Here is a 9270-nt window from a genome sequence, read left to right on the forward strand (position 1 = left end):
TTTTTTCTTCTTCTTAAAAAAGTCCTTTTATTATTTTTTGTAATACTGCTTTGGTGGTGATAAACTCCTTTAGCTTTTTCTTGTCTGGGAAGCTCTTTATCTCTCTTTCAATTTTAAATGTAGCTTTGCTGGGTAGAGTAATCTTGGTTGTAGGGCCTGGTTTTTTATTACTTTGAATATTTCCTGCCAATCCCTTCTGGCCTGCAAAGTTTCTGTTAAGAAATCAACTGACAGTCACATGGGAGCTCCCTTGTAGGTAACTAACTGCCTTTCTCTTGCTGCTTTTAAGAATTTTTATCTTTAAGCTTTGGCGTTTTAATTATGATGTGTCTTGGCATAGACCTTTTTGAGTTCATCTTGTTTGGGACTCTCTGTGCTTCTGGGCTTGTATATGTATTTCCTTTGCCAAGTTTTCCATCATTATTTCTTCAAATATGTTTTCATTCCTTGCTCTCTCTCTTCTCCTTCTGGTATACCTATAAGGCAAATGTTAGTTTGCTTGATATTGTCTCAGAAGCCCCTTAAATTATCCTCATTTTTTTTTCATTCTTTTTTCTTTTTGCAGTTCTGATTGGGTGTTTTCTGCTACCTTAGTTTCCAAATTGCTGATTCACACCTCTGCTTCATCTAATCTACTGTTGATTTCCTCTAATGTATTCTTTATTTTGGTTATTGTATTCTTCATTTCTGAGTAATTTTTTTTTCTATCTCTGTTTTTATGTTTCCTACCTCTTTCTTAAAGTTCTCCCTGAGATCATTGAGCATCCTTAAAACCAGTGTTTTGAATTCTGCATCTGGTAGATTGCTTGCCTTCATTTTGTTTAGTTCTTTTTCAGGAGGTTTGTTCTGTTCTTTCATTTTGGACATGTTTCTTTGTCTCCCCATTTTGGTTACCTCCATGTGTTCCCTTCTATGTATTAAGTAGATCTGTTGGTCCTCCTGGTCTTAATAGAGTGGCCATATGTATTATGTGTCCTGTGAGGCCCAGTAGCTCAATCTTCCTGAGCTGGGTGTTGCAGGTGTGTCTATTGTGTGGGTTGTCTGTGCCCTCCTGTTGTAGTTGAGACTTAGTTTCCATTTGCATGTCAATGGGAGGGATTGATCCTTGGGCTGATTGGTTGTGAAAACTGGCCAGACTACAGTGGAGGAGCTGTTGTGCAGGTGCTGACTCTATAGAGCAGGGTTCACTTTAACAGGGCTCTGGTGCCTGCTCAGTCTGCCCTTTGGGTGCATTGTCTATGGGGGTGGCCTGGTGGTACTCTGATATGCAGTTTGAAGCCAGCCACTGGAAAGCTGGCCTTGGGGCCTCCTCAGAGGGGCCCCGCCACAGGCCAAATTCAGCCTCTGCCTGTACCCTGCCCAGAGCCAACTGACGTGAGCCACAAAGCCATCTGTAGATGTCTTTCACCTTCACTCTGCTTTGAGGTGCCTGGGAATAGCCAAGCTGTGAACCGAGGCCAGCTGCCACTAGTGCCAGGCTTGGGACTGCTCAGCAAGAGGTACAGGGCATGCCAAGGCCAGGTGATGCTTGTTTGGGGTTTGTGAACCTTTGAGAGATTTTTAGGAAAGTCCTCAGCATAAGACAAAAAGACAGGCTATTTGTACAGAAAAACCACAGGAAGTGGTTTGGGTGTGCCCAAAAGTTGGGTGGTGTGGGGTCTCAAGGAATCACCAGGAATCACCAGGGCAAAATGACTGGTGTTAGCCAAATTGGTGAAGATTCAGATATGGTGGCTGCATGCTGGGAGTGGCAAGGGCTCAATATAAAAAATATGCCTTCTGCTAGCACTACTGTTTGGGAAAAGCTGCCCCAGCAGCCCTTGCCCTGAGGCCAGACAATGCAGTTCCTGCCCATATGTCCCTGGAGCCTTTCAAGCTGCTACCCCAGCACTGGAACTCAGAGAAAATGAGTACAGCAGTGAATAAGTCCGTGTGTGAGCCCTTTAAGAGGAATGCCAGTGATAGCAGCAGCCCTCTGTCTCACTCAGCCATAATCTCCACTGGTTTCCATAGCCAGAAGTTACGGGGACATCTCTTTCTGGTACTGGAACTCTGGCCTGGGGAGCCTGGTGTGTGGCTGGAACCCCTTGTTCCTCAGGGGGAACCTCCACAGCCAAGATATCCCTCCCAATTTTTAACCACCACATATGGGTATAGGACTAGCTTAGGGGTCGGCAAACTTTTGAGATAGAAGAGCCAATCCTGTCCCTCAAAACAATTTAAAAATTAAAAAAAATTAAAAATAAAAATAAATAAAAATTATTCGCGAGCCATAACACAAATGAAATCACCATTATGTGAATAATATGCTTTAAAATTTTTATAAATGAAACTATGATAGTTTTATTTTCATTTTCAATTTTACTTCAGAGCCACATGTACGTACCCAAAGAGCTTTATGTGGCTCGCGAGCCGCAGTTTGCTGACCCCTGGGCTAGCTTATCTTCCTCATCTCTGCCCCTCCTTCCAGTCTCAAGGCAAGTTCTTCTGTATGTCCTTAGTTATAGAACTTCTGTTCAGGCAGACTTCAGGCAATTCCCAAAGATGGTCTGTAGTTTAGCTGTAGTTCTGACATGGTTGTAAGAGAATGCAAGCACAGCATTTACCTACGCCTCCATCTTGACCAGACATCAGTAATATTTATTAAATACTTTATGGGTATTTGGCTTTGTGTGACTGTTGTAATTCCTTCATTATATAGATCCCAAAGTGTTTCTCTTTCTTTGGCACTCATTTATTTTCCTTTTGTTTTTCAGAGAAGTACATAAGTATCCTTTAGCAACTGGAGAATCTTTATTCTGTGCTAAACATGCTCTGCTTTCTATCCTGTTCCTCATAAGAAATATGGAGTGGTTTTCAGACCTTGGCTCAATTCTGGAAATTTTTATTTATTTATTTTTTATGTATGCCTTCGACACAGTTGTGCTCTGAACTGATTTCAACGTTCCAGAGTGACCACCTAATAGAGAAGAAATGTATTTTGATCTGGATTCTATAATGTTATTAATACAGTTGAATGCTATGTTAGCAACATTGTTTAATGGCTCAAGTTAATTTTACAGTCAAGAAAGTCAGTAAAAATAAAAAGACAACCCACAGATTGGGAAAAAATGTTTGCAAATCACATGTATGATAAAGGACTTCAGGTTATGTAAAGAACATTTGCAATTCAATAATAGACAAATAACCCAATTAAAAGATAGGCAACGAGTTTGAATAGATGATTCTCCTAAAAGGATATACAGTAGGTCAATAAGCACATGAAAATGTGCTCAGCATCTTTAGTCATTAGGTAAATGCAAATCAAAACTATAAAATACTACTTCACACCCACTATGAAAGCCATAATAAAAAAGGCAGACAATAGCAAGTGTTGGAGAGGAGATGGAGAAATTGGAACCCTTATACATTGCTATTGGGATTATAAAGTGATGCAGCCACTTTGGAAACAATTAGGCAGTTCCTCAGAGATTTAAATATAGAGTTACCCTATTATCCAGCAATTCTGCTCCTAGGTATTTGCCCAACAGAAATGAAAACATATATCTACACAAACATACATCTGTAATGTTTATAGCAGTATTATTCATAATGGTCAAAAATGCAAACAACACAAATGTTCATCAACTGATGAATAGATAAACAAATACAGTATACACATACAATAGAATATTATTTGGCCTGAAAGAGGAATGAAGTACTACTGTATTTTACAAAATGGATAAACTTGAAAATATTATGCTAAAAAGCCAGTCACAGAAAATCACATATTGCATCATTTCCTCTGTATGAAATGACCAAAATAGGCAAGTCTATAAAGACAAAAAGTATATTAGTGATTGCCAAGCAATGGGAGTAAGGGGAATGAGGAATAACTGCTAAGGAGTATAAATGTTCTTTTTGGGATGATGAGAATGTTCTAAAACTCGATTATGGAGATGGTTTAATAACTGTTAATATACAAAAACTACTGAATTTTACACTTTAAAGAGGCAAATTTTACACTTTAAAGGGGTGAATTTGATGGTATGTGAACTATATCTCAGTAAGGCTGTTTTTTTGTTTGTTTGTTTTTAAAGTGGACTCTGCTGGTAAGGAATTCTTATTGATTTTATTCATGAATTCCATTGGCAACCTAGTGTTAGATCACTACTAAGAATGTTTTTAAATGTGAAAATAAAATACATAGGACTGCGAATGAAAGCAATTAACTGACATACAGGTTTACTCTCAGGCTCTTTTGATTTCTTAAATAGCGTCAAATCATGTCTCCTTTGTTACTGTTGATTTTGAAACTTAATGCAGAGATTTATATTCATTTTTGTTAAATTTCATCTTGATTGCTTTTCATCTATATATCCTGTCAAGGTCTTTTTGATACCTTACATTGTCATTCCACATATGTCTCTTTGAACTTTGTTGGAGATATAATAAACATTCCTCCTTTTTCTCCATCTGAATTACTGATGGGAATGTTGAATAGCAAGCACATGTCTAGGTCCAGACCTTATAGCCCTCAACTAAAGACCTTCCTACATTTACTGTTATTGCATAGACCTACACATATTCTTTTCTTTCTTTTCTTTTTTCATTTTTTGTTGTTGTTGTTTTGTTTTGTTTTTTTGCTTCCAACTATATGAGTCTCATTTTATTCTTTTGGTGATCTCTTCCAGAGTTAACTACTTCTGTTTTTAGGTGAAATGTCTAAGGAATCCACTTCAAATATTGGCTGTTCTGTGAGCATGGCCTTTCCCTGTACTTCAACTCAGAATTAAGATTTATGATCCTTGTTTTTTATATTCCATTCTCAGAGTAGTTTTCACTTTAGACGTTATCTGAAGACAGTCTTATGCTTTATAGCAGTTGTCTACAACCAGGCTCTTGCTTCTCCAGGAACACTACATCAGATGGATTTAAATATATATTAAACAAAGAGGCATTCTCTCAAATGTGTGAATGCATTTTATTCTTAGACAATCTACATGACATGTTTTTCTTTAAAACAATGCCTCTGCTCCAAATAAATCATGGTCAAAATAAATGAAGAGCTCAAGATAACATCAGTCCCATTTGTCCTAGTCCTGATGTGTGGATGAAAAGCAGCAGCCAGTTATGATGACAACAGTGATAGATCCAAACCGCCAATTTGGTTAACAATTTTCCATTTCTAAACCATTCTTAAAGAAAAACATATATGGGGTTATACCGTCCTCATGTCCAGCAAAGGAACCATGCCATCCGAATTCATGTTTTCATCAATAAAGAACTGGTAGTTTTTGATATTAGCAAGGTTGTGCTTGATTTGTTGGGCAGCCCCTGTCATAAAAGGTTTTAGTCATTCTGGTCTCTGTTCTTCAAGTTTCCCTTTGATGGATTTCATGTAGTTTTTGATATACTTCTTATAGGCTTCTTTTATGAAGCTTGTTTCCTGCAAATGATGGTTCATGTGATTACTGTGCTTTCTGTACTTTGGCCCTGTGGGTCCTCAGCAGAGCAATTCCTCCAATAAGCGAGTCATCAGTGTGACCCTTTGTCCTACTGACCATCTTCCCCTCCACCTCCAGGCACAGCTCCTCCGTGATCTCCCGGATCTTGTAGATGTTGGAGAATGTCTCATCATGGCTGATGAGGTCCCAGAAGATGATTAGGATTGAGGCTGGAAGGAGATGATGATGGTGGCACTGGCTTATCAGGAGCTGGGAGTTTGGAGCCAGGATGATGCAGCCCCAGCAGTAGGGCCTAGGGGTGGACTGGTTGGGGGGCTGGGTTTAATGGGGGAGATAATACATTCAGTGTACAAGGGGAGTTGTGGGAGGAGCAGATGAGACTGGTGAGGTAGGTCAGTAGCCAGATCATGAAAATGCCTAACACATCAAACTAAATATGGCGTATTTATAGATCATGTAAGACTTTAATGCTCTAAAGTATTTTTCTGATATTACAATTTAATAACCTTGTCCAAAAAAAAATGAAGTGTAATGAATTTGGCATGACTTTTCTCTGTGAACCCATTTTTGTCATCCAGTCAACTCTTACTTTTTTCCAAGTGCTTAAAAGATATCTCTTTAGTAATCTCTTAAATAATTTTTCCAGGGTTGGCACATGGATTGAAGACAAGAATAAACTGTGAGCAATAAGAAAGAAAAATAAAGCCAACTCAATAAAGAGAAGTCAGAGGAGGGAAGTAGAAGGAGGCCAGGCAGTGCTCAAAATTGAGTTCAAGTTGTTCATAACCGCAAACCCATTTTTGTTGTATTAATAATGAGACAATAATGTTGTATTAAATTCTCCTCTCTTTTTTTGGCTTAAAGTGTTTTGAGTGTTTTGAGACTTCTTATTGACAGACTCCTAGCTATTACAAATATATTGTCTTCTATGCTTTTCTGAGACGGTATATGCCTTCTTGAAATGTATTGTGACTTTCCCCTTCTAATCTATTGGCTGTTTCTTTTGTTGTTGTTGTTTGTTTGTTTTTTTAGCTGAGCCATCCTGCCACCTGTTGGCAGCTCAGCAGCAACTCAGCTCAGGCCAGGAATAGAACCACTGCTGCTCAGAGCTCGCACTCTTGAGCGAGCTCTTAACCAACTGAGCCACTTGGCCGGCCTTGGCTGTTTCTTTTGAATGAAACTCGCTCTTGTTTCATATTGCTATCCATTTCATTGTCCTTTTTTCTTTTATATTGTTCACTCCATCTGTAATCCACCTCTACTCAAAATCCTAACCATTCTTCAAGACTCACATCCAATAACTAAATAAGCCACAACCTCTAACAACCCAGGCCTAGTATTTGCTCAATATATTTTTTATTGAATTGATTAATTGAACTGATATTATCATCATCATTATGCAAATGGCAAAAAATAGGCCCCCAAATTAAGTGACTTTCTCTAACATAAGCAGCTATTAAGGAATAGGTATAGGATAGAATCTATTCCTGGTATTTTGTAGACATACAATAAAGATTATTGATAAACTCATTCTTTCATAGCACAACTATTTATTGACTTCAATGTGTCAGGCACTGTTCTAGTTGCTGGATAATTAGCAATGAATGAAACAGGAGCAAATGAAATGAATAAAAGGGAGCTCATATTCAAATCTAGAAGAGGGATAGTAAGTAAAAGAACATAGTGTTATGGAGAAAAATAAAGCAGGGAAGGATGGATAGGGTATGGGGATGGGTGGGGGAAAGAGGCAATCCTAAAGCAGGGTCATCAGAGAAAGACTTACTTAGCTGCTAACATTTCAGTAAAAACTAAAAGAGATAAAGAAACCAGTCACGCAAATATTTTGAGGGAAAGTGATCTGGGCAGAGAGAAAGAAAAACCAAGAACAAAGGTCCTGAGGCTGAGGCACGCCTGCTGTAATCTAAGAACTGAAGACCTGGTGGCAGAGAGGAAAGAGTGTATGAGGTCTGACAGCTATGTTCGTGACCTCATCCTAGAAAAAGTGCTATACACCTCATTGCTGAATATCACTACGGCCACCTTTTAAGTACTTCCCTTTGGAAGCATTGCACTGATGCCAGCACCTAGTCCACCCTTCAAAGCAATTTTGGAACTCTTTCTAGAAGGGCCATCAGAGCTGTCATCATATTACACTTGATGTTCTGAATGTCATCAACATGTCTTCTTTCAATATTTCCTTTATCTTTGGGTAAAGAAAGAAGTCATTGGGGGCCAGATCAGGTGAGTACAGAGGGTGTTCCAATACAGTTATTTTTTTACTAGCTAAAAACTCTCTCACAGAAAGTGCTGTGTGAACTGGTGCATTGTAGTGATGCAAGAGCCATGAATTGTTGGTGAAAGTTCAGGTCGTTTTCGTCTAACTTTTTCATGCAACCTTTTTAGCACTTCCCAATAGTAAACTTGGTTAACAGTTGGTACAAATTCACAATGAATAATCCCTCTGATATCAGAGGAAGGTTAACAACATCATTTTGAGTCTTGATTTGGACTGACAAACTTTTTTGGTTGTGGATAATTGGATGACTTCCATTGTGCACTTTGATGCTTTGTTTCAGGGTTGTATTGGTACACCATGTCTCATGACCAGTGATAACATGGCCCAAAATATCGTCTTGCCTCTCCAAAAGGTCTTGACAAACTTCGACTTTCTTTGCTTTTGTTCATTGGTGAGCTCCTTCGGGACCATTTTTCCACACACCGTTCTCATGCCAAGATTTTCAGTTAAGATTTTCCTGTGTCTCTATCAATGTTTACTTGATCTGCTATGCTTCTCACAGTCAGCTGATGATTTTGACACACAATTCAACAAATTTTTGCAATGTTTTCATCAATTCTGCTTGTTACTGGCCACCCTGACCTCTCTTCATCAATAACACACTCTCTCCCCTCAGAAAAACACTAAACTCATTTGTACACTTCCATTTTCTTCATGGCATTATCCCCATAAACTTGAACTAACATGTCCCTGATTTCATTTCCACTCTTGCCAAGTTTAACAAGAAATTTGATGTTTGTTCATTGCTCTAATTCAAGCTTAGACATTCTTGCTACAGCACACAAAAACATGCAACAACAATAATGAATGCCACTCAGCAAGACACCACCACAAGTTGATACGAACACAACTATGAGACACTGATATACCAAGGTTATAAAACTTTACCGACCTGTTTGTACTGTGCTGCTAATTTAAGCATATGATGGCAAGTTTGCAAACTTGATTTTCAGAATTCGTAGTGAGGGAAACCACAGGAGAAGTGATCAAAGAGACACCCATGGGCCAGATCAAGTAGGATCTTTCAGCCCTTTAAATACTTTGACTTTTACTCTAGTGAGATGGAAAGCCATTGAAGAGTTTGAATAGAAGTGTTTTGTGTTATTAACTTTTAAGTATCCTTTTGGGATGCTGTATTAAGTGAATAAATTGAAAAGGAGACAAGAACTAAATTTGATAATCCAGTTAGAAGGCTATTTCAATAATCTAAGCAAGAGAGATAATGGAGGCTTGGTCCAGGATAGTTACAATGGCAGTGAGAAGTGGTCTGCTTCTGGATATGTATTTTAAGATAGAGCTGAATGATCTCCTCATATTAATTGCCCAAGTTCCTGACCCTCAGGTAGCAAATAAACAAATTAGAAAGTTCAGTGAAATTTGTTTTAAATAGCCCTTAAAAAGTAAATTATACTTTTTTATAATAATTTTTTTTAAGATTTTTATTGGGGAATTGGGGGGATGAGAACAGCGCTGGGGAATTGGGGGAAGGGGAACAGACAAGTTGCTGTCGTTTTGTTCTTCAGTCTA

General features: G+C 38.4%; 1 pseudogene; it reads right to left on the minus strand.

Annotated features, from left to right (window-relative positions):
- Window positions 1–5150: 5150 nt before the first annotated feature.
- Window positions 5151–9270, minus strand: part of LOC109394942 (translationally-controlled tumor protein pseudogene) — a 12118-nt pseudogene continuing 7998 nt past the window's right edge.

This window comes from Hipposideros armiger, unplaced genomic scaffold, assembly GCF_001890085.2.
Source record: "Hipposideros armiger isolate ML-2016 unplaced genomic scaffold, ASM189008v1 scaffold_446, whole genome shotgun sequence".
Lineage (NCBI taxonomy): Eukaryota > Metazoa > Chordata > Mammalia > Chiroptera > Hipposideridae > Hipposideros > Hipposideros armiger.